This window comes from Haliotis rubra, unplaced genomic scaffold, assembly GCF_003918875.1.
Source record: "Haliotis rubra isolate DU_JTF1 unplaced genomic scaffold, ASM391887v1 Scf655, whole genome shotgun sequence".
In the NCBI taxonomy this organism is placed as follows: Eukaryota; Metazoa; Mollusca; class Gastropoda; order Lepetellida; family Haliotidae; genus Haliotis; species Haliotis rubra.
This window is the reverse complement of record NW_025767363.1, coordinates 309,569-337,171: the sequence shown is the minus strand read 5'-3', so window position 1 is coordinate 337,171 and position 27,603 is coordinate 309,569. Positions and strand designations below refer to the sequence as shown.

The 27,603-nt window shown below is 45.5% G+C and overlaps 1 protein-coding gene across 1 annotated transcript in view; it reads right to left on the bottom strand.

The window, feature by feature from the left end:
* LOC124257273 (protein draper-like) overlaps window positions 1-26,744 on the bottom strand; it is a 200,260-nt gene extending 173,516 nt beyond the window's left edge. The window contains exon 1 of the mRNA XM_046691293.1: window positions 26,616-26,744. The gene's annotated coding sequence lies outside the window, so the exon portion shown is untranslated. The remainder of the gene's footprint in view (window positions 1-26,615) is intronic.
* Window positions 26,745-27,603: the final 859 nt, after the last annotated feature.

Here is a 27,603-nt window from a genome sequence, read left to right as displayed (position 1 = left end):
TTATTTCCAGAATGTCGCTGATATATGAATGTAAATCAACTGATTAAGTCACAATACACTGTCTGAAGACATCCTGATTTACAACAATCATCATTTGACAGTTGATGTGCCCCAATTCTTCGAGTTTGTCAATAATAAGAGGCTTGGCATCAGTAATAGATACATGTTCAATTCGCCAGCTGTTCATTATTTTTATACTTGTAAATAATCTCTAATTACACCTCTATCTTGAGGAGGTGCCTACGTTCTTTTCTGTAGTGTTTTTGTTCTCGTAGATAAGATGATGTCTGACAACGTTTGCTCCGTGAGCTTTGCATTGGCAGTAGTGACATTTCACCCCGATACCACACACAGAACATGTGTAGTTGATACTCTTTATATGAAAACAACAGTACCCCTCAATCCTGCATCTCCTACCGCATGCCTCGGTCTTCCCCATAAGTATGTACTGACATTGGTACGGGGCAGGTCTCATCTTTGGTGTACTCATATGAGTACTTAGTCTAATTGTTTTACAACCAACCCAGTCGCTGCTAGACCCAGCGCGATAAAGACCAGTTCCCGGTCCTTTTGCCCCGGGGATGGTGTGTAGTACTGAGCGAGTGTGGGCTTATGGAGTGGTTCGAGCTGTTTACCGGTTAGCAGGTGTAATTCTCTCACTCCGGCTTCAACATCATGGAATGTTTTAACGGCATGGGACCACGATGGAGTTGATCGTTAATGTAATCGATCCCCTGTACACGTTTCTTCGTGTACTTGGCTTGCGCTGCTTGAAATTTCTCAAAGGCCAATCGTGACGCTTCCGTACAGCTTGTATCACGGCCGCATTCGACCCCCGTAGTTTCGAGAAGAGGTAATTAATCCCGGAAAATGCCAAGGCGTTTACTAACGCCCCGCCGACCATCATGGCGATCGTAGCCACCTATATATAGTTACATTTACTTCAAAATATTTTCCGGTAGGATCCTTTGTTTTACAAGGATGTCCTTGGTGGCCATCGCCATACCCAGGTTCATTATGAGCAAACCCATATCCTGCAGGTTGAAATCTAGCTTGATAGTCGGTTGTTTAAACACCATTTTGGTCAACCGAGCGTACCCTATGGCTAGACTGGCGACCACGGTGGCGTGGTATGCATCATTGACGAACGTTTTACCCTCAGACATTATGTATATGATATAAAAATATATATTTATAACATGATATGTGGGTTGACCTCTAATTGTGGGGGAGGGATACCCTCCTGGGGTGGTTGTTTATTATATAATAATAATGAGAGAGCCACGGCAGCAGTTGCGCCTGCAATCCACAGGAGTGGAGCCTGGCTTCACGTGTAGTTACTCTTATGTTGGTTAGACTACCTTTTTTGACCGGCAGCTACTCTCTTAGGGTTCTTCTGCCTGGTGACTGTAGGATTCACCTCCTAATGAGGGTTTCCCTCCTGGGGAGGGTTCACCTCCTGTGTCATTTCTTGGGCAGCATCCATCTTGTATACTATTATTATTATTTTTCCCCTCCTTAAATTGGCAATGCTTTGCGGTTTATAATCGCCGCCGTCACTGGGGCTAAAAACATACCGAACATAGCCGATCCTATAGTCTTTGTCATCTCGGCCCCGAGTCTAGTCTCGTATCTCGCGTGCAGCTTATCCATTTCTTCGGTTGACATTTTGTGAATTTTATCGGGAGTGTAGTCCCCAAAGTATTTAACAGCCAACGCTACCAGTCTCTCAGTCTTGTCATCGTCCCCTCGCTTATCCCCCTCCACCAACAGTTGTTCTAGCAATTCATCACGCTCCACCTTATAATGTAATAAGCAAGTTTTATTTTAATAACATAATACCCGATGCAGGTGGAACACAGCGAAATGAAGGTTAAGTTGCACACCAGTCGCACTGGTGGGAGTCAACTGATCCGTGATGAACTAGGATTCATAGATTACGGTGGCGCACGGCCTAAGCTTCCCCCAAAGGTCGTCCAAGATCTGCAAGCAGCCAGGGCCGAACTCAGTGGTGAAGGTGATATGCCCCAACGTGCTAAAGAAACATCAGACAGTATCGAAAAAATATTGGCCACGTACCATGCCAAACCCTTGCCGGGTCTCGAATTTACCCTGAGGGAACTGCGAGGCCTAGACGAAGCCTTGAAACGTGTACGCGGAGAACTCGTGAACAACATGGGAAACTGAACGAAATTGATGAGCACATCGCTCGCGAGAAAATAAAACTCACAGAAACGGAGGACGATGGTATGAAACGCCGTATCGAGGAGAGAATAAAAAACTTGGCAGACGAGAGACGGACTCTGTTGGAATCTGCTTCCTCGAACTGGGAAGCCGTCCAATCCCAGATCGCCGCGTGCGGGAAATCATCGATCGAGTCCTAAATGAAGATACCACGTTGACCAACAGGATCCGAATCCTCTTCCGAGAACAAGGCATCACAATCACCAGCATTCTGACTGCATTGGGCTTCATCATATCGACCCTGGTCGTGTCGCTGATGCCTGCCGGCGGCCTCGGGGGCGGTGGTACACCAGGTGGTACACCCACTGGTGGCGTCAGGGACTGGATGAAAAAACACCTGAAATCCCTCGGGGAGGCCCTAGCTAAACTCAGTGGTAAGGGCACCGAAGCCCTGCCCGGCATCCTGGGTAGCATCGTCTCGTGGCTGCTCAGCACGCTGGCTAAAACTATCACGTGGCTTGGGCAAAACCTATGGGCAGCCGTCGTCTCCTTTTTAACCAAATGAGACCCAAACCGACCGCGACCCCGCCAACCACCAGCGCTGTTTTACGGTCGATGTGCTGCTGATTGGCCGCCTGCACGTGTGGCAATTTGGGCTGTGGTCGTGTGTTGAACCCTGGACTCCGGGGGTGGTACGACTATACCCGTTTCACCCGTGGGGGGTGGCACGTGGGGGATATTGACATCGGGGTTGATACCCGGCTTCTGGTCGGCTGTGGCTATGGTTATTTCGTTGTTGTAGCCCACCACTTTGTTGATTCTCAGTCGCATGTCACTCGGAGCCATGTACAGTCCCACGTCGCAATACGTAGTCGATTTTCGACCGGGCGTATTCCAACACGTCTTGGTATCGTCGGATGGCACCCAGTAGATCGATCAGGGAGGCTATGGCATCCTCGACGTTAGCAACGAACTGTTTCTGTTGGTCTAAGGCAGTACCCGTACCGATGATACTGGAACGCGTTTGATTCTTAGTGCCCAGCACGGCCCACACATACGTTTGCCTCGAGTCGTTGAAGCATTCGATGCCGACACGATTGAACCCCCTCGATGTGTCCAACATGAACTTTTTCCAGTCATCTGTTGGCACCTGCTCGACTTGGTAATCCTTCCTGGCATCAAAAGCCATGAAACGGTCATCCCACTCGTTTGTTGTGAGGTGATGATACGACTTGTACCCCCATTCTTTCATTTTCTCGCCACACTTAATGATCAAGAGACTCGGAGGGATTCGATCTGCCCAGCGAGGAAGACGCCTTGTACGTCCTACACTTGAAAGACAAAGTGTATAGGCGGGCGGCAATGGCCGATCATGTACCCAAAATCACAATCGGGGGTCTAGGAGGCATAAGAAACGGCGTGTACGTGCCGCAGCCTCTGGCAGACGTCCTTAGGGAGCCCAAATGGTTGATCAACATGACCGTCACCGCACCTTATATCTCGTTAAACAAAGATGGCTATGTCTCCGAAATTAGGAATAACGGTACCTCTCTTGGGGTTTTCATTACGGGGCCTGATGTAGGTGTCCCGTTAACCCCGGATTGAACGAGCAACATGTTAGTTGCACTCAAAAATAATGAATTAAGTTTTTTCGCCCCCAATTCCCAACTGAAGTTTATATATGTGACCGTACCCTCCACACTCATCATAGAAGTCCATTTCGGGGGAACCCTTTATAGGTCAGCATTACCACTTTTACCCGGGTTGACAATGCACTGGGACGCCTTACATGGGGGCTAACGTTGCCGTATCGTCGTACAACCAGGCTTCGACCCCTTAATAAGCCTCCATGGGGTTCGTGTGAGAGCAGAGGAGCCTATTATCCTCTCACCTATTTCCCTGCCTGAGAGTCTGCACCTTGTAAGTCTCAAATACGTTCAGGAACGATTAAATAGCACACAATTAGAAAATATCTCATAAGATATATTATATGTACACAGGATGGGTCTGTACCCAGTCGTAGAGGAAGTCGCGAAGACCCTGGAAACCGTCGATGGATTATTAGACAGTTATGTGATGTAAAACGCGAACTAGAACAAGACAGCGACACGCGGAAAGCACTTTATAAGAAGTACCATAGAGCTTTCAATATCGTGGACGGGACTGATACTGCCCTTATGGCAACCAGCATGGGACTAGGGGCGGCAGGTGTTGGGTTGTTAGCCACCATCGTGGCCGCACCTATAGTGCTAGGCATTGAAATAACAGCTGGGGTGGTAGGGGTGGCAGGGTTGGTGTTTAAGATTACATCCTGCAAATTGCATCGTAGAGCGTTGAAACACAACGAAATCAGGGTACTAGCTGAAGCAAAGCTGAACACAGTAAGCGAGCGTATTTCCACGGCACTCAGTGACAGTAAGATCTCAGAGGAGGAATTTTGTTCAATCCTCTCTGAACTCGACAAGTACCATAAGATGAAACAAGAAATCCGGTCCAAGTCTCGTAAGTCTGCTATCAGCGAAGACGAGAAAAAAAAGTACATAGAACAAGGTGTACGAAAAACCCAGCAAGCCTTCATTACGAACACCAAAGAGATCATAGGCGATTCACATTAAACTGTTTCATCGAGGTCAACATGACATAGAGCTATCACGTGATCAGGATCGTGGTCATAGTGGCACAGTAGTGCCACGTGTGACACTATTGTATCATGTGGGGTCGGGAAGTTAACTGGGGGTTCAAAAGTAGTATACAATGGTGGGTGAGATCTAAGGGCCTGACAAAAGCTTTATTTGTGAAATAAAGCTTTGCAGAGGCTTTTGTTGGACTTGGTCTTGGACCGCTATTGTTTCTACTACTACAGTATATTTGTTGATAACGACCTGACTTATTTTGACAAACTGTAGTCTTGGTCCCGCCACTTGCTGTGTAAAATACGAAATGGGTTTACGACCTGGAAGTACATTTCACAAACACTTTTAATCTGAGTTATTATGTTCTCCAGTGTAATTGAAACATAGCAGCCAATGAACATAAACTGAAACCATTATATAAACTAAAGGTGTGAACAGCTCATGCTTGTGAGCTGCACGTTTCAACAAGAGGAGACGACAGTGACAACATTGCCTTAATCGGACATCCGCTTTCCTTGGGTCAAAATCTACAACTTTTCAAATAGATACGTACCCTCAGAAATAATCACATGTCTGTACTTTTATGTTCTCAACTTTGAAATTAGTAGCATTCTTGCCCAGTTATCTATTAGATGAACCAAATGACATCTACACTTCCCGTTTTTTTTATCATACTTGTGAGTGTCTACAGCAAGTCCAAAGTTTCAGTCATGTGTGACGTAACATGTACCTCAGTCAAGGAAACATCATATGATTCAAACTTAAACATCTGACAAGTCTTTCATATTTTCCAGCAGTTAAGTGGAAGCAACCACTTTGAACACTTCAGGTTATTACATCAGTGTGGTGGGAAGTACACGTTTCCCGATCTAATTCCAGTAGATCTGCAGGTTCGACATGCAACATATCACATTGTCCAGACCACGTGCTTTGATAGAAGATGAAATCAGTACTATAGACAATGATGGTACAGGACCAGGCCCCTCCCAAGGGCTCAATTTTAAAAAGTGAGCCCTTGGGAAGGCCCTAATCCCGTACCATCATTGTCTATGCTACTACTGAGTTGCATGAACAATCTGACGAAAATCGGGCGAATAGTTTCTGAAATATGTGAAGCTGAAGTAGAATTTGTGAAAAACTGTTTCTAGAAGTCTGGTGCGCTCAGCTTATTAAACGGGTTCAAGACATCCTTTGTGTTTTTGTAGACGAAGCCCAGTTTAGGAGGAGGATGCAATCTCAGGATAGACCCGTTTAACTGACATGCATCAAACAAGTCCCCGATGGTGTAATCGGTTGAGATGCTAACTTATGATGTGTAGTTTGCGTGGCTATGCATTGTGTGTTCGTATACCACCGTTGCCTCAGTGGGTTCCTTGCAACTTACCTGTGTTTTCTTGGCGGTAGCAACGAATCAGGATCACATCATTTGTGCTCAGCTTAATTGGGGGCACTCTCATGGTGAGAGAACATAAGCCGACTCATAAGTCCCCTAGGGTGAAGTTGCCCAACCTCCATCTTTCTACTTCACCCTAGGGAATTTGTGGCTCCCGGAGACGTTTTGCTTCTTTTTTAAAAAACCTTTCTTTCTTTACCTATTGTTACAACCACCACGACTAATCCTCGGCTGTCTACACGGCTGTGATGTGAAGCAATTTATCATGAATCTTCTCCGATAATTATTTTTTTTGGTTTTCGTAAAGAAGGCTTGTCGGGCTTCTTGCTTCCCTTGTTCCCACAGGTAAAGCCGGCGTTCCGGGGGAATGGGGAGGTCATACAACACCAAACCGGTGTAGATCTGCATCATGGTCGACCCTATAGTTTTTGTCATCTAGACCCCGAGCCAGGACTCGTATCTCACGTACAGGTTATCGACCTCATCGGCGGGTAGTTTCATAATCTTATTGGGAGCATAGTCCCCAAAGTATTGTTTGGCCTTGCCGCCGACCGCGAGCACCATTGGTTTCTCTCGCTTGTCGTTGTTTTTATCATCAGACAGTTTCACTAGCTTATCCCACTCGACCAACAGTTGTTTGAGCAGTTCGTTGCACTCCATATAATGTAACAAGCGATTTTTAACTCTAATGATATAATAACCAGTGCACGCGAACACTGCAAGATGAAGGTTAAATTGCACACGATGAGCACTTCACAAGCCTATAGAACTGTAACTTTTAATTGCTAAGCCATTGCTCAGCATTGCTTAGCATTGCTAAGCATTACTTGGCATTGCTTAGCACTTTGTCGCCTGAAAACCAGAGTGTTCTAAGTCCACTTTTGACAAAATTAGAGTTAGTATGCTCAGGGTAGGTTTTAGAGCATAATCTATTACTCTAGCAACTTTTTACAGTGCTATCTAGCTGTAAAAGTGGTTTTTCAAACACAAACTTTGTTCTATCTCCATGAAAATCACATGCTGTTAATTTTCGAGTGATCTAAGTTGTCAGTTGACCAATGGGCAAGCACAATTTGATCACGTGACATCGAGATTTACCAATTTTGAAGTGATTGTCATCATGGAGATGGAACATTTTAACTCTGTTCTTATTTCTGCTTTATCTAATTAAATATAGTTCTTATGAAAGAAAAACAGGTTTAAACGACAAAAACACAACCTGGTAAGAAGGAAATAACAATCAAATATCGATATAATATAATAAAGCTGAGTTTTAGCTGTGTTTTTTGACACTAAGAACAGTTTGGTTTGAGAAAAATCACGATTTTCTTTGGTCAAGTGTTCTATCTCCAATCATCTTTCGTGAATTTCTTATATATTTCAATAGATTGAGCATATAATTTGATATTTTCTGATCCCGTTTAACATGTCACATGCATGTGCAAAATGTGAAAGAATTCGATTGAAAAGTGAAGAAGATATTGTTGTCCTAAACTTCAAGGTCGAATTCCCGAAAATAGGTTTTTGTGACTTAGAACACTCTGGTTTTCAGGCGACGACTTGGTAAGCCACGGGTTGGTCAGTCTTGAGCATGAGCTTAGCATGTTTTGTTTCGGTTAGCTGCCTTTTCACCCGTTCCCGTTCTAGTTTGCTCATCGCATCGTTCTCCCTCAAACATTCCTAGAACGAATCCCTGTCCTTGCAGTGGAATAAGGTTACCCATCGCGTCTGTTCCCTGAGGTCTTTCAGGTCCGAGTTGAAGTACCCAGACGCTGTGCTGAGCGTGCCGGTCGGAAAAGGCTAAATACGATAGCATGTCTCTCTTTTTTGTTATCTCCTTGTTAGCGCTGCTGCCGTCGAGGATAAAGTCCTGCAGGCGTGTTCCCGGGTCGAGTCTGTGCACGTCCGTGTCCGTCATCACCCAAGGTCTTTCCATGTATGTCTTGTTCATATGCAGAGTAGGGCACATGATAACGACATTGTCGAAGGCATCCCTATAGTACCCCTCCAACATATCCAGCACGAAAACGGTCTTCCCACAACCAGTCTGCCCGCACACTATGGCGCAGTGTGCATCGCGGGGTAGATCAATAGATGGCTTGCACGAATCTCCCATCATCTATATTAAGCTGCGCGTCCATAATCACATACAGATATAATTTCAACTTGCCCGCGGGTTGAGCCTTCTTGGTAATCTGGACGGTTATCCCCTAGCTGCTGTTATCGATGCGGCGTCCGCTGAATTGTAATTGATCGTCATCTGTGGATCGCATGTCCAACCATAGCACGTACTTGGTGGTCAGGTATTCATCGATCTGCACGGAGGATAGATCCAGGTCCTTGATGGCGTGGTGATGTCGGGTCGGTAGCTTCGTTATCTAGTCCCACTGCTGGTGTGCCCTCATACCATGGCTGAACAGCTGGTTGGGCACGCCCTCGATGGTCACTTCGACCTTCTTGATCTTGGGGTTGACAGACTTCTCACTGTCCTTTCGGAATGGCTCGTAATCCTCCAAGGGCACGATCAGGATGACTTTCATCGATCGTGCTGGCACGTTCAGGTTGATATTCCACACTGTGTTGCTCTTATCCCGTACTAACATTCTATGCCACAGTAAACGGTCGCAGAGGATGGCTACCTTCCCCGAGTACTGGGTTCGAACCTGACGGGCCAGCTCCGGGCTAGTGACCATGTCGAACTCCAGAGAGATGTTGTCAATGGCATAACTGGCCTCATCACCGTTCGGCGTACGCACGGCTTTGCCATAGTCATTGAGTGTGAGCTCGTATTCAAGTCTATCACCCAGCGCGGCCTGGTAAAACGGCGTGTGCCCAGTGAGAAACTCAAAGTCGAGCGGCACGCATAACCTGTTCCTGTACGCTGCGGCGATTGCCTTTTCAACGGGTTAGACCTTCTCAAGCTGGTCTGCCATCAAGCCGTACCCGACGCACAACCTAGTCGACTTACTGATGCCTTGGTACACGTCGTTGACGAGTTTCCCTAACTTTTCCAGAGATCAGCGTATTAGTAAAATACGTCGCTTTCGACGATGCTCAGCACCTCGTTGCCGCTGATCTTGATGGTTGTTTTGTTGATGATGGCCCGACCTACATTCTGCATGAGCTTGCGTTTGTCATTGCCGGATGTCAACGTGAGGTTGAACGCCAGTCGAACCGTGCCGGGCACGATGAGCTCGTTCTCGCCCAGCTTGATGAATCAAACCAGCAGCGTTTGGTTCTGGTCTATCTTGCTAGGATTGTTGGTGATTACATATGGCTGACGGATATGATGAAATCCAGATGCATGACTTGTGGGATAATAGTGCCCACTCGTTCGGAGAGGAGGAAACCTCGTTCACCTTGGGCAACAAACTCGTGAAGCAGGCGGCCGCTGAATACTACGACAAGTTGAGGCGTAAACACAACATCGAGCCTTTATGACTATTCGAAGTTCACCCTTGACGAGAATGGCACACTGCGATTGTACAGGTTGTTTACTGCGTCCCATGCTTTGTCCTGTGGGAGCGGAGCGCTGATCTCTTTGAGGATATGTCTGACCTGGTAGTACACGTGGAACGTTAACACAGACTGATTCAGCGGTCCCTCCCGAGTGTGGGTCAACGTCAAGCCACACCCAATCGTCGCGCACCACACGGCGAAGTTGAGTTGATTCTGCCAGAACTGCATTGGGTTGTTGAACCAGGCATGGACTGCCTTGCGGTTCGTCACCGAAAGTCTATATTGGCCGAACACATCATCGAACTGGGCTCCGCAGTGCAACCCAGTCACGTCAACCACGATCTTCATGTGCTTGAAGTCTATGTCCATCTTAAAGTAAAACACTCTCGGGTTGTAGATGTTAAAAGTATTATATAATGGTATAAAATACTCTAATATGTACATGACATTTCCAGGGATAATGAGCAGTGAGGCCATTCAGCTGTTGCGCGCAATCGATAAAACGTCGGGTCACCTCGAAGTCGCACTCTGTTCGTCGCACACTGTTCGTCAGTGGCGTGGGCAATCACATAACTGACAGCAACTACAGTGTGTGCTCGCTAAGCGATGAAGTCTTCGAGCCCGTGGGAGCTGAACTCAAGATTAACGACTCAAACGGCACCGTCGTGTTAACCAACAACGGAGTAAAGGCCTTGAAAATCAGACGGCCATTGACGAGGACACTCGGGCTGCCGCTGGATGAGATAAAACCCACAAGCATGGTCTTGGGTACGAAGTTACCCGACCTAGTCCCTAGCTGTGCATTCATCTCGATCAGCTGAGTACGACGGACAACATTCAGGCGAAACGCCCTTCCACGCTGCTGAGAGCCATACCGGTGAAGACGGAGAAGTACAACGATGGCAGAACCGAGTTGTTTTCATCGCGGCAGTACAAGAGGTTAACTCGGGGCACTATCCCGGAGTTGGTAATATCAGTGTTAGATATAAAGCATAATCCTGTAAATATAGGATACCTCAGTATAACGCTGCACATAAGATGACTAGCGTACAAGGACCCGGAAGGGTGAAGAGATGCGTCAATGTAGGGATCTCCAGCCTCGGGGACACACGCGGGTTTGACTGTAGACTGTAGACTGTACGGCTTACAGCTTAAAAACAGCATTTACAAACGCGTTGAAGTCCCCTCTGGAAGAACCCTAGGTGATAGAGTCCATACATCAGGAGTGGCCATCAACACTCGGCTCGACCTAGTCCGCATTGCTGATGATAGATGGTCAGTATACCCATCGTTTGGCGGTAAACTGTTCGACTTAGAAGACGTCGAGAGCACGACCGTTGCTCGAAACAAACCATATACATGTACCCTCTTCTTCACTGACGACAAGTGGGTGTTGTTACCCTCTCGAGTCAACTGGTTTCTCAACATTAGGCTCGGCTCCTCCTATGTGTTCGCGGAAAACAAAGACAACTACCTAAACAAAGTCGTGAACAACGGAACCCTGCTCGTGGCTTACGTCCCTACGCAAAGGCGTAGCGTAGTCACCAGCCCACTCTCCAGTATGGCAGCTCACATGCAAGCACCGGACGCAAAACGTTGGGTTGCAGGTGGTGTCTGAATTCAAAGGCGTGGTCAACATCCTGGAGAGTCTACCGGCGAACTCCACACTGGTCATCCAAGTCTACCTAGGTGAACCACAGTGCGAAGTCGAAGTTGTGAAGGGGATCAAACTCTGGTGGGGGAAACAACACCAATGTCATGTTTGCACTGTTTACGTGCGGGTCGGTGTCGCCTCCCACACCAGTCTGCAGGGGGTCACCGTCACCGTGGAAGACATGATATCACTAACAAAGATATTCCTACCCAACAACATACACCTCATGGGGGTGAAGTGCACCCCTGAGTAGTTATCAGAAAAACAGTTGGATACTATCTTGCGACAGTAATATAGCAATGACCAGTCACTGCCCCAATGTCACACTTAACGACCTAGGAGACACGGAGGGGTTCGATCTGCCCAGCGAGGAAGGCACCTTGTACGTCCTACACTTGAAAGACAAAGTGTATAGGCGGGTGTCCCTGGCAGACTTAAAGAACCTGAATGTTTGATCAACATGACCATCACCGCACCTTATATCTCTTTAACCAAGGATAGTTATATCACCGAAATTAAGAACAACGGTATCCTGCTTGGGAGTTTCACCGCGGATCAGGATATAATAGTTTCCCAAACACAACATCACCCGGGTTACATGTTATATGCAACAACCAAGGATGCACTTTTATCATTCAACTTATACACTGGCCTATCATATTCTACGATTATGTCCCCAGGCTCCACACTCATCATAGAAGTCTTTTTCATGCCGATTTATGGGTTGGAGGGGGAGGGACCACCCTGGCGTCTTTTACGTGGGGTGGAAATAAATTGGCCAGATACATATCCATTTTGGAACTACCATTGTCGTATCGTCATACAACTGAGCTCGGACCCCTCACTGGGGTTGCTGCCCCCCTTAACAAGCTACGATGAAGTTAGAATAGAACAAAAGTTACCTTTTGACCTTTCCCCTTATTCGCCTACACCAGATACTAGGCCTTACAAGCCTCAAGTACACTGATCGACTATTAAATGAAGACCAATCAAAAAGTATCTTGTAGTATATATTATACTCACAGGATGGGGCTGTACCTAGTCATAGAAGAAGTAGTAAAGACACTGGAAACCGTAGACGGGTTCCGCTTGAGGCAGTTATGCGACATAAAACGCCAACTAGAACAAGACCACGACAGATGGGCAGCGTTATGCAAGAAGTACCATAGAGCTTTCAATGTCATGGACGCGGCCGATACTGCCCTTATGACAACCAGCATGGTACTAGGGGCGGTAGATGTCGGTTTGTTGACCACCATCGTAGCCGCACCCATAGTACTGGGCATTGAAATAACAGCTGGGGTGTCAGGGTTGATGGGGTTGGTGTTTAAGTTAGCATCCCGCAGACTACATCGTAAAGTGTTCGAGATCAGGGTTCTAGCTGAAGCAAAGCTGAACACGGTAAGTGACCATATCTCCACGGCACTCACAGACAACAAGATCTCCTCGGAGGAGTTTCGTTTGGTCCTCTCTGAACTTACCAAGTACCATGAGATGAAACAAGAGATTCGGACCAAGTCTCGTAAGACTGCCGTCAGCAAAGCCGAGTAAAAAAAGTACATAGAACAAGGGGTACAACAAGCCCGGCAAGCCTTCATCATGAAGACCAAAGAACTCATAGGCGATTCACATTAAACTGTTTTGTCGAGGTCAACATGATATAGGGTGATCACAATAGTGTCACATAACCAGGAAGTGTTGGTTCGCGGTCATAGTGACCAGGAAGTTAACTGGGGGTTCAAACAGTGGTATACACACTAGCAGAGAGAGATAAGGGCCTGACAAAAGCCATATTTCATAAATAAAGCTTTACAGAGTCTTTTCTTGGACTTGTTCTCGTACCGTTATTGTATATACTTCTCACGACCTTATACCTGTCTGGGCTATTTATGCCGTAATTGTTTCCTGGCGATGTGGTATTTTATATGCATGCATGACCTCATCACTGCCTGCTGATATAGCCTCTGTATATACTGATGACCTTATCAGTACCTGAAAATATAGTTTGGGCATATATTGCTGACCGTGTGTGCGCCTGGTGATATAGTCTGTGAGTAAATTCATGAACAAATGTTCCTGGAGATATTACTGGGTAGACATGGTTGTTGGACTTGACACTGGTGATTTCCTGTGTCAAAAGGCGCTAGCAACCCTATCCATGAGTCCAGATCTCAATTCTATAGAACATGTTTGGGACATCAAGAATGGAACACATTATCTCAACGTCATATTCAATGTATGATAAACTCAGTGAGGAGTTAGGGAGTTGCAGCTGGCTGAGGTGATAGTTTTTAGTTCATATCACTTTTAGATTTGCCATTTAATATTTCCTTGAAGTTGAATGTATCCATATAGTAAGTTGATTGGAGGTTTGGATAAGTTCCATTGCTATGTAATGAGTACGTTAAACATACACTACCAGGCAAAAAAAAGTAAACACGTGACCAATAGTGAGTGTGACCACCCTGGCCATCATTACACGTTACCAATAGCGAGTGTGACCACCCTGGTCATCCACAGATGTCACCAATAGCGAGTGTGACCAACCTCGCTATCCATACACGTCACCAATAGCGAGTGTGACCACCCTGGTCATCCATACTCATCACCAATAGCGATTGTGACCACCCTGGCCATCCATACACATCACCAATAGTGAGTGTGACCACCCTGGTCATCCATATACGTGACCAATAGCGATTGTGACCACCCTTGCCATCCATACATGTCACATATAGCGAATGTGACCACCCTGGCCATCCATACACGTGATCAACAGCGAGTGTGACAACCCAGGTCATCCATACACATCACCAATGGCGAGTGTGACCACCCTGGCCATCTATACACGTCACCAATAGCGAGTGTGACCACCCTGGTCATCCATACACATCACCAATAGCGAGTGTGACAACCCTGGCCATCTATACACATCACCAATGGCGAGTATGACCACCCTGGCCATCCATACACGTCACATATAGGGAGTGTGACCACCCTGGCCATATATACACATCACCAATAGCGAGTGTGACCACCCTGGCCATCCATACACGTCACATATAGGGAGTGTGACCACCCTGGCCATCCATACACATCACCAACAGCGAGTGTGACAACGCTGGTCATCCATACACATCACCAATAGCGAGTGTGAAAACGCTGGTCATCCATACACATCACCAATAGCGAGTGTGACAACGCCAGCCATCCATACACATCACCAAAAGCGAGTGTGACCACCCTGGACATCTATACCCATCACCAATAGCGAGTGTGACCACCCTGGCCATCCATACACGTGACCAACAGCGAGTATGACCACACTGGCCATCCATATACGTCACCAATAGCGATAGTGACCACCCTTGTCATCCATACACATCACCAATAGCGAGTGTGACAACGCTGGTCATCCATACACATCACCAATAGCGAGTGTGACCACCCTGGCCATCCATATACGTGACCAACAGAGAGTGTGACCACCCTGGTCATCCATACACGTGACCAACAGCGAGTGTGACCACCCTGGTCATCCATACACGTGACCAACAGCGAGTGTGAACTCCCTGGCCATCCATACACGTGACCAATAGCGATAGTGACCACCCTGGCTATCCATACACGTGACCAATAGCGAGTGTGACCACCCTGGCCATCCATACACGTCACTAATAGCGATAGTGACCACCCTGGCCATCCATACACATCACCAATAGCGAGTGTGGCCAACCTGGTCATCCATACACATCACAAATAGCGAGTGTGGCAACCCTGGCCATCCATACACATCACCAATGGCGAGTGTGACCACCCTGGCCATCCATACACGTGACCAACAGCGAGTGTGACCACACTGGCCATCCATATACGTCACCAATAGCGATAGTGACCACCCTTGTCATCCATACACATCACCAATAGCGAGTGTGACAACGCTGGTCATCCATACACATCACCAATAGCGAGTGTGACCACCCTGGCCATCCATATACGTGACCAACAGAGAGTGTGACCACCCTGGTCATCCATACACGTGACCAACAGCGAGTGTGACCACCCTGGTCATCCATACACGTGACCAACAGCGAGTGTGAACTCCCTGGCCATCCATACACGTGACCAATAGCGATAGTGACCACCCTGGCTATCCATACACGTGACCAATAGCGAGTGTGACCACCCTGGCCATCCATACACGTCACTAATAGCGATAGTGACCACCCTGGCCATCCATACACATCACCAATAGCGAGTGTGGCCAACCTGGTCATCCATACACATCACAAATAGCGAGTGTGGCAACCCTGGCTATCCATACACATCACCAATGGCGAGTGTGACCACCCTGGCCATCCATACACGTCACCAGTAGCGAGTGTGACCACCCTGGCCATCCATACACATCACCAATAGCGAGTGTGACCTCCCTGGCCATCCATACACGTGACCAATAGCGATAGTGACCACCCTGGCCATCCATACACGTGACCAATAGCGAGTGTGACCACCCTGGCCATCCATACACGTCACTAATAGCGATAGTGACCACCCTGGCCATCCATACACGTGGCCAATAGCGAGTGTGACCACCCTGGCCATCCATACACGTCACTAATAGCGATAGTGACCACCCTGGCCATCCATACACATCACCAATAGCGATAGTGACCACCCTGGCCATCCATACACGTGACCAATAGCGAGTGTGACCACCCTGGCCATCCATACACGTCACTAATAGCGATAGTGACCACCCTGGCCATCCATACACATCACCAATAGCGAGTGTGGCCACCCTGGTCATCCATACACATCACAAATAGCGAGTGTGGCAGCCCTGGCCATCCATACACGTCACCAGTAGCGAGTGTGACCACCCTGGCCATCCATACACGTCACCAATAGCGAGTGTGACCACACTCACCATCCATGTACGTGACCAATAGCGAGTGTGACCACTCTGGCCATCCATACACATCACCAATAGCGAGTGTGACCACACTCACCATCCATACACGTCACCAATAGCGAGTGTGATCACCCTTGTCATCCATATACATCACCAATAGCGAGTGTGACAACTCTATCCATCTATACACCTCACATTTAGAGAGTGTGACCACCCTAGCCATTCATACACGTGACCAACAACGAGTGTGACCACTCTGGCAATCCATACACGTGACCAACAACGAGTGACTACCCTGGCCATCCATATTAACAACGAGTGTGACTACCCTGGCCATCCATATACGTGACCAATAGCGAGTGTGTCAACCCTGGCCATCCATACATGTCACCAATAGCGAGTGTGGCCAACCTGACAATCCATATTCGTGACCAATAGCGAATGTGACCACCCTGGTCATCCATACACGTCACAAACAGCGAGTATGACTACCCTGGCCATCCATACACATCACCAATAGCGATAGTGACCACCCTGGCCATCCATACACGTCACATGTAGGGAGTGTGACCACCCTGACCATCAATACACATGACCAACAGCGAGTGTGACCACCCTGATCATCCATCCATACACGTCACCAATAGCGAGTGTGACCACCCTGGCCATCCATATATGTGACCAATAGAGAGTGTGACCACCCTGATCATCCATACACATGACCAACAGCGAGTGCGACCACCCTGGTCATCCATACACATTACGAATAGCGAGTGTGACCACCCTTGCCATCCATACACGCGACCAATAGCGAGTGTGACCACCCCTGTCACCAACACACATCACCAATAGCGAGTGTGACCACCCTTACCATCCATACACGCGACCAACAGCGAGTGTGACAACCTGGCCATCCATACCTGGTCATCCACCCTGGTATCGTCACCCAACAGCGAGTGTGACCACCCTGATCCAACCCAATAGCGCCATCCATACACATCACAATTGACCACCGTTGCCATCCATACATCGGACCAATAGCGAGTGTGACCACCCTGGTCATCCATACACGTGACCAACAGCGAGTGTGACCACCTGGTCATCCATACACGTGACCAATAGCGAGTGTGACCACCCATACACATGGTCATCCATACACATCACAACCAATAGCGAGTGTGACCACCGTTGCCATCCATACGTCACACGACCAATCCAGCGAGTGTGACCACCCTGGCCATCCATACACGTCACCAACAGCCAACAGAGTGTGAACACCCTGGTCATCCATACACGTCACCAATAGCGAGTGTGACCACCCTGGCCATCCATACACGTCACCAATAGCGAGTGTGACCACCCTGGCCATCCATACACGCGACCAATAGCGAGTGTGACCACCCTGGTCATCCATACACGTCACGAATAGCGAGTGTGACCACCCTGGCCATCCATACACGTGACCAACAGCGAGTGTGACCACCCTTGTCATCCATACACGTGACCAATAGCGAGTGTGACCACCCTGGTCATCCATACACATCACAAATAGCGAGTGTGACCACCGTTGCCATCCATACACGCGACCAATAGCGAGTGTGACCACCCTGGTCATCCATACACGTGACCAATAGCGAGTGTGACCACCCTGGCCATCCATACACGTCACCAATAGCGAGTGTGACCACCCTGGTCATCCATACACGTCACCAATAGCGAGTGTGACCACCCTGGCCATCCATACACGTCACCAATAGCGAGTGTGACCACCCTGGCCATCCATACACGTCAACACTCGTCTCCCCACTGACGTCGTCGGTCGGCGGATGACGTCAGCAAGAAGTCCTGTTCCATAAGTCCAAGGGAGTCTGTTCAAGTTCCTGTCGGTTAGCTGGAGGTGGTCCACGTTGTCTCAGCTGACGATCCAGATGATCCCAGAAATATTCAATTGTATTCATGTGTGGAGAACGTGCTGGCCAAGGCAATACGTGGACGTTAATGTTAACGTTGTGTGGGTATTGTCGAACAATTCTGGCGGTGTGAAGCCTTGCGTTGTCATGCTGGAAAATGACTTCTCTTGGTTGTTGTTGAATACAGGGCTCCACAAAACGTCTCTACTTCATCCTTTTATCGCTGCGCATTCAGATTTCTTCTGATGGCATCCAGTCTTGTTGTTCTTTGTCACAATGCCAACCCCTATCATGAGGCCATGAACGGATAAATTTCCTGAACCCAGTTGGGTGCCAGCCGCTCTCCTCTACGCCGAAAAACTAGAACACTGCCACCAACAGACTGAACCGAGTTTCATCTGTAAGAAGCACTGTTTCGCAGTCACGTGTCTGTTACCGACGCACAGTCATTGTAACAGCCCATTGCATGACGTTGACGAGTCATTCAGGAGAAGGGGTTGTAGACTCGTATACCAACCGTACCAAGTCGTGGAAGGAATATTCTTCTTCTGATGTTTGTTTTTGTGCCGTCCTAGTGCTATCTGCTGGACTTTTGGTCTTCCCGATATTGTGCAGGCTTGGGTCATGTTATGCCACCCCATACCACGACGCCACCTCCATCGAAATTATGAACCTCTGGAACGTAGTTTGGCGCCAGTCGCCCTCTTCTTCATCGACGAACTCGAACCATCGTTTTTGAACCGACTTTCATCTGAAAAGAGCGCTCTCTCCCAGTCACGTCGCTGCCACTGACGTGCAGTTCATACACAGTCTGCATTGACGGTGTAGACGGGTCAGGGCTTTTGGTGTCGTGACTGTTGTTCTTCCTGATCATGGGCGGTCTTGAGTCTGCCCTGTTTTCTGGTACCTGTTTATCAATTTGCTGATCGTGGCCTGGCTGCAGTTTAGGGTTATCGGAGCATGTTGCGTTTTTGTGAATGTTGTCTGCTTTGGTTCAAACCTGTACCAGCGTTCTTGTTTTGTACAATCATTTTAAAAGTGATGACTTCTTTTGCCCGGTAGTTAATATAGCCATTTGATATTTTAATTCAAAGAGAAATATGTAAATATGCTGTCAAGCTTTTGTAATGTATTTTGCTTGTTTGCTTTTTGACCCAGCCGTACTGCCCTTATCACTTGCCCTTGTTTTTTTGCGATCATTTGTGAAAGGTGCCCAGACAAACGTTTCACTCATAAGGGGAAAACCGAGATTCTTAGTGTTGAAAGACGCGTCACCACTGTGAGACGATCTGAAATGGAGTGAGTTTCTGAGGAAACCAGGGGTCAACCTGTATAAGGAGCCATGGGTATATTTGGGTAAATTAATTTTAGAAGCTGGAAACCTTTGTCAAGGCATGTTTCCATCGAAAGAAGAAAGAGAAGTGTATAGCGTGAGATAAAAAATTAAATTGGACCGACTGGATTAATTACAGGACACCATCTGACAGCAGAGCATGTCAATATATACCAAACAAACATATTGTCTTTCACAGAGGGAACGGGATCCTGAGCATTAATCAAGATGCAGCGCCAAGCCATGGCGACCAGGTGTTGCCGGACTACTGTGAAATCAGAGATGAAGATGTTGCCATCATCTGTGAGCTGCCTACCATGAACCGAAATGACTCAGTAACAGGGGCTGATGCCCCGGACTTGCCTGTACTGGCAGAGTGCTTTGTACCAGACTGTGACGATGCAGTCAACGATGTTGCTATAGCAGAGTGCTTTGTACCAGACTGTGACGATGCAGTCAACGATGTTGCTATAGCAGAGTGCTTTACTCCAGACTGTGACGATGCAGTCAATGATGTTGCTACATCAGAGCCGTCTGTTGTTGATGACGACACATACACTAAACTGATGCGGAAGGATGTTGCTGAACGTCCGGAGAGAGCAAAGAACTATTTGTCTCCAATCGACGACTGATGCAATGTAATCCCTTATTGCAGATACAGAGTTTTGTAAAGGAAGTTAGAACTGCAGTTTAGTAACTGTTGTTACAATATAGAACAGACCTCAACAAAACCCAACTGTTTGTTACAATATACACCAGTCAACAAAATCTAACATTGAGAAAGAACCAGTTAAAGTATAGTTATTTTTAACACCTTATGATAGCAAGTGGCGCCATTATATTCCATTTAACATAATAATGTAATTTTAGCATAGTATCAATATGTTTAGATGAAACGCAGCGAGTAGACGACCATTAGAATCACAACATCTTACCGGCGATAAGTTCAAGTAGAATAGAAAAAGAAGTATCCCTTTTTCAACAATCGAAAATAACATGCTTTAATTGTCATAACACACAACAGACACAGACACATACATATTATTTCATCTTGTTTTTATTGTTTGTGGTCGCTGTGAAAGTTCGTGCTTGGTTTGATTGACTGTCATCTTCCGGCCTCGCTAGGCCGGGTGTTTCAATTAATGAATCTGATGTCTGGTTTGGTTTCATAACACTGTAAATTGTCAGTTGTGTTACTGATGAGGTTTCACTGCTATAACATGTTGGGTTTTATATTTTGCATTATAACAGCAATAGTTGCCATCGCTATTTGACAAACGTATCAGTTGGATGTTGGATTTATTGATCATTTCAATTGTCTGTTTAGCTTTTGCTTCATGATTTTCTCATATTTGCTTTGTTTATGTATTTGTTGTATATTTTTAAACTCGCGTTTGACAAATGCTGAAGAAAAACTTCCCGTTATTAAACATAGATGTTTGAGATGTATACCAGACACGACCTAATCGTTACGATTGTCGTGCTCACTTTAAAATCCTGTGATCGCTTTTAGTAGAACGAACTACCCTTTTCACAATTCTTGTGCTACTTACGATATGCACATTATGCATGTATATATACTATCCAAATGTTTGCAGATCAATGAGTGTTTATGGTGGTTGTGGTGTGTGTATTGTAGAAGGAATTAAATCAGCAACGTTCTCAATTTCAATACAGACATTATATGTTTTATGAGGGTTATCACACAGTAGACAGTTTACTACTGTTTACTAATCATATCACTTCTATACCCTAGCCTTCGTGGCCCTAAATATGTATTACATCTGACATGAAGAGTCCACTGCGCCACTGTACTGTGACTGTGGTTATCCATCAGTTTCCCCCATGTGTGCAACAGGTTCCAGGGCCTGACACGTCCCGGCCTCGTCAGTGTAAATGTTTTATTCAATGGAGTTTATGTCCGTGCTACTCGCACGGTATTTCAATGTTTTCAGTAATTAGTTACTGTGGGGATTTGCCTTTGTGCCCCTGTCAGACAGACAGACAGACAGATGTGTATTCAATATTTCAGGCGATATGACCCACAGTACAGTTGTGTTGTTATAATATTTTTACATTGCTCAGTCACGTGGAAATATAAATATGCATACATACATTACCGTCTAATTTCAAAACTCTTTTTAAGGAATATTGAAACAGATAATATTATATTGCTATTTCTTAAGTTTACAGGTTTTTCATGTGTTGTTCATCTTTGTACACAGCTGAGATCATAGGAAAGGTATTTGCTTCTAAGAGACTGGTAATGCTCACAAATGAAAAGAACATGAAATTCATCCTCGACATAGCCTTCATTACAAAAGTGACATAAACTATTTTGGTTATCATGTACTTCTTTCTAAAATATGTAACATTAAAATTGTGGAGTGATACTCGTAATTTACAGAATGCGCGTGTTCAAGTTCTATCCTGCAGTTCGGATACATATTTTTTACAGGAATAACTAATGATTTTATGTTTGCATAATGACACAGAAATCTTGGGGATGATAGTTTTGTGAAAATATGTCATTTAATCTCTGTTTTAAGGATAAAGGTAAATAACTTGTCATTTCCAACATTTTGAGATATCCAATCAAGGGAAAACCAGACATAAATAGAATATTTCTTATATCAGACACCCAAGAATCTTTCCCATTATCATCCAATCTTTTTAACATGTTATAACATTGAACGGTAAATCTTTTTGAAATCATACGAAGTAGCTTTATCCAATATTTGACAGCCCTTAACTGAGATGAAACAAAGAGACCAGTGCGACCAATTTCTCCTAAAATAGCTTTGTTAGAGGCATATTATCAACACCTAATAAATGTTTAAAATATATAGCGTGGACTTTTTCAATGGAATCATTATATTTAACTCCCCATATTTCGCAGCATTGTGACAGCAGTGGTCAATGTTTGTCATATTAGAATGGATTATTATAGTTGCTTGATTGGCCTAAACACTAATTTGTCACTATTTTGTTTTCTGCTTGAACTTTCTATTTTTACTTTTCAGTATTTTGTTTGTGCGCGAAAATGTGTGTTTTATGATTTTTGAGTTGATTTGTTGCAGTTTTATAGTCCCAAGGATGGGATAACATTGTTAGGTTGACAGGTGTTCTAATGTACATGATTTATGGCTTTGTGTTATAAAACAAACACGATTGAGTTCTGACAGTACTAACAAGGAGTACTGATTACATGTGTTGTGCTCACTGTCCACACATTTGTAAATCTTTCCACCGTTTTAGTAGCAATAAACATTTTTATATGCTCATTATGTATATCTCTCCATCCATGGATTATGGTTAAAAATCTTTGCAATGAAGTCCACGTATTTAAGTCAAATATATGACTGATGCCAGACTACAAAGTTTCTCCTTAATATTTCCCTGTGCTAATCTGTAATGGATAAAGTGACTGACGGGAACACTGTCCATTTGGCAGAAATATTGATATTTACATACGTAAAGTAATCTCTCCAACCTTTAAGTTGCACAAAATATCTTCTGTTTTTATGTATATCTCGGCATCTGCCGGTCATGTTTTATGTCAAGAATAGTGTTAATAGCATATATACTTTGCAAGAAACAGCAGTGTCACTGGCTCATTAAAGGGGGTGTACTTAGAAAGGTATGTTCAATTGGAACAAGTCAACTCAGCCCTAGTTATTTTCGAGCGATAGCAAGACGTTCAGGCTGTCTATGTCATACAATTGACGCGTCACATTACCATAACTGAAAAAGACATTATGTGATACCACACATCTGACTTATTAACCAACAGTTAAATGCATGCGACAAGTTTAAACAGACCAGACCAATGTTATTACATTACTGTGCTGGGAAGGCACTACACCTATATAAATGTCTTCCAGCAACATGACAGCTGAATAACTGCCCTAATGCACAACACTGATTCCGTCAATTCGCGTGCTGGGACAACAGTAGATAAAATAACTTCCTGAATTTAAAACCTTCACATGAAGCAACAACACATACACAAGATAATGACATTAGCGTCCGACTCCTGCCGTGCATACAAGGGATGTCACACTCCATCCTACACCACACATACAGTGAGCATGTGTGTGTCTACGTGTGTGTGTTGTTCTGTGTCTGTGTACGTATCTGTGTGATTGTTTGTCTGAGTGCGTGTGTGTATCTGTTTGTCTGTTTCTGCTGTTCGCTGTCCGTGGGTCTGTGTCTCAGTGTGTGTCTTTGTGCGTTGTTCTGTGTCTGTATGTGTGTGTCTGTGTGTCTGTATGTGTTGTTTTGTGTAAGTGTGTGTCTTTGTGCATATACGTGGGAGTCGTATATATGTGTGTATGTGTGTGAGTCTCTGTGTGTGCGAGTGCCTGGAAGTCACAGAATAGCAACAATTGTACGGGTTTCTAAAAACCTCTCTTAACTTGCTCCTATTACGCGTATATGAGCATTTCGATTTTATTTAAAAATATTGTTTATCTTCAGAAAGCCAAAACTTTGTTTAATAATAGCTCTTTCCGCTTTGCCAGACACATGCTCACCGCAGTTCATTTTTAAAGGACGTCGTTCATATACTTCGATTCTACACCATTCTCAGTCAGGTCACCATGTTAGTCTGTTGCCAGCCTTCCCACACCAGACACGCGAGCGTTAGGTGTGTAGACACACGAGCGTTAGATCTGTAGACACACGAGTGTTAGGTCTCTAGACACACGAGTGTTAGATCTGTAGACACACGAGCGTTAGATCTGTAGACACACGAGTGTTAGATCTGTAGACACACGAGTGTTAGATCTGTAGACACACGAGCGTTAGGTCTGTAGACACACGAGCGTTAGATCTGTAGACACACGAGCGTTAGGTCTGTAGACACACGAGTGTTAGGTCTGTAGACACACCAGCGTTAGGTCTGTAGACACACGAGCGTTAGGTCCGTAGACACTGTTTAGGTCTCGTAGACACACGAGTGTTAGATCTGTAGACACACGAGCGTTAGGTCTGTAGACACACGAGCGTTAGGTCTGTAGACACACGAGTGTTAGATCTGTAGACACACGAGCGTTAGATCTGTAGACACACGAGCGTTAGGTCTGTAGACACACGAGCGTTAGATCTGTAGACACACGTGCGTGAGGTCAGTTGACACACGAGTGTTAGGTCTCTAGACACACGAGTGTTAGGTCTGTAGACACACGAGTGTTAGGTCTGTAGACACACGAGTGTTAGGTCTGTAGACACACGAGCGTTAGGTCTGTAGACACACGAGTGTTAGGTCTGTAGACACACGAGTGTTAGGTCTGTAGACACACGAGTGTTAGGTCTGTAGACACACGAGCGTTAGGTCTGTAGACACACGAGGCGTTAGGTCTGTAGACACACGAGTGTTAGGTCTGTAGACACATGAGCGTTAGGTCTGTAGACACACGAGTGTTAGGTCTGTAGACACACGAGCGTTAGGTCTGTAGACACATGAGTGTTAGGTCTGTAGACACACGAGCGTTAGGTCTGTAGACACACGAGCGTTAGGTCTGTAGACACACGAGTGTTAGGTCTGTAGACACACGAGCGTTAGGTCTGTAGACACACGAGCGTTAGGTCTGTAGACACACGAGTGTTAGATCTATAGACACACGAGTTAGTTAGGAGTCTCTAGACACACGAGTGTTAGGTCTGTAGACACACGAGTGTTAGGTCTGTAGACACACGAGCTTTAGGTCTTAGAGACACAGCGTTAGGTCTGTAGTTTAGGTCTGTAGACACACGAGTGTTAGATCTGTAGACACACGACTGTTAGATCTGTAGACACATGAGCGTTAGTTCTGTAGACACATGAGCGTGAGGTCTGTAGACACACGAGTGTTAGGTCTCTAGACACACGAGTGTTAGATCTGTAGAAACACGGGCGTGAGGTCTGTAGACGCACGAGTCTTAGGTCTATAGAACACGAGTGTTAGTTCTGTAGACATGCCAGCGCTTGGTCTGTAGACACATACGTGTTAGGTCTGTAGACACACGAGTGTTAGTTCTGTAGAAAGTCGAGTGTTAGGTCTGCAGACACACGAGTGCTAGGCCTGATGGCACACCATGGCTTGGTATGTAGACACACGAGTGTTAGGTCTGTAGACACACAAGTGTTAGGTCTCAAGACCCATGAGTGTTAGGTCTCGAGATACACGAGCGCTAGGTCTGTAAACACGTGGGTGCTAGGTCTGTAGACACACCAGCGTTAGATCTGTAGACACACGAGCTTTAGATCTGTAGACACACGGGCCTTAGGTCTCTTGACACACGAGCGTTAGAACTGTACACACACGAGTGTTAGGTCTCTAGACACACGATCGTTAGATCTGTAGACACACGTGCGTGAGGTCTGTAGACACACGAGTTTTAGGTCTCTAGACACACGAGTGTTACGTCAGTATACACTTGGGTGTTAGGTCTGGAGACACACTAGCGCTGGGTCTGTAGACACACGAGTGTTAGGTCTGTAGACACACGGGTGTTATATGTGTAGCCCACGAGTATTAGGTCTGTAGACACACGAGTGTTAGGTCTGTAGACACACGAGCGTTAGGTGTGTAGACACACGAGTATTAGGTCTGTAGACACACCAGCGCTTGGTATGTAGACGATCATTAGGTCTGTAGACACACGAGCGTTAGGTCTGCAGATATTTTGTAATGCGAATATCTGATCATGTTTAAGGCATGTCGGAAAGCGTCAATTGCAAGACAGTCCGATATACCTGGTGTCACCCATGAATCAAAGTGGTGCCTTCTATCTCAACAAACTAAACCAAGTTGTCACTCGTTGTCCCTGACAAACATGGTTTCACGTAAACATTGTAGTCATGTGCACGTCCATTGAGTCAGTATACGCCTTACACATCCATCATCTTGGAATGATATTACATGACATGGAAATTATGGCCATCGTGTATTCCCATAGTATCAAATTGTAGGGTACTATAATCTGTATTTTTAATGTATGACAATTACGAAAGAGAAACACAATCGGATGATAATCTCCATTTTACACAATTCTAACAACTCGATTCATCAGTTATAGGGATAAATATGTAATGTGTTACACATGTTTGGGACATACGACATTTAGATTTGTTAGATCAATAAGAATTACCTGGCTTTGTGTCAAATCTTCAGTCGGTTGCAAGTGGACTTTAAATCAAAACGCAAAAGTTCTACAACCTTCCTCGTGACGATATTGACAGACTGACTGACTTGCCATAAGATCTATTCATGCGTTGTACAATTCAGCCATGAATATCATTACGTGACTACAAATAAGGATTTTCTGTTATTGTTCAACACCTGCTGGGTTATGACGACCCACGAATTCGTACCTGGCCGTGTCTTCATTTCGCCAAACTCGATTCACCTACATGTAATTTTGTCTACAATACACGTAATACAAAACAACAATACCCCCAGGAACTGAACTGTCCAAATAAAACTTAGTTTCCTACTTCAGCCTACGCCAGGGACCGGCCCCATTTCTCCAGTTATGTCTGTACCAAACTCGTTAACAGTTAACACAAAGGGAGATTATAAACAAATACTGAAAAGACATAAGCTCGTATCTCAAGGGAGATTATACTCCATAAACATATTTTTTATTACTTATACATATGGGAGATTAAAACCATGCTTCTACTTGTCTTTTCATCTGCTGTGCAGCAATAGCTGTCATTTGTGTACATAGGTGATGTCGAATATTTTATTTGCTTGTACAGCTTGTGTTACTGGGACTCATATTTATATTCCTGTACATATTGACATCATGCATTTGCTCTGAGTAGCATCAGGATATTGTAAATCTTCGGATGTAAAATCTGGAGGATATACAGAAATTCATTGATTCATTGTGACGGTGTTATCAGTCTACACCACGTGTGCAACAAGTTTCATGGCCTTCCACGTCCCGGCCTCGCCAGTGTAAATGTTTTATTCAATTAAGTTCATGTCCGAGTTAATCACACGGTATTGTCACAATGTTTTCAGTAAGCAGTAACTGTGTGGATTTGCCTCTAGCACTGTAACGGCAGTGGTCAGTGTTTATAATATTAGATTATTGATTGGTCTAAACACTAATTTGTCACTATTTTGTT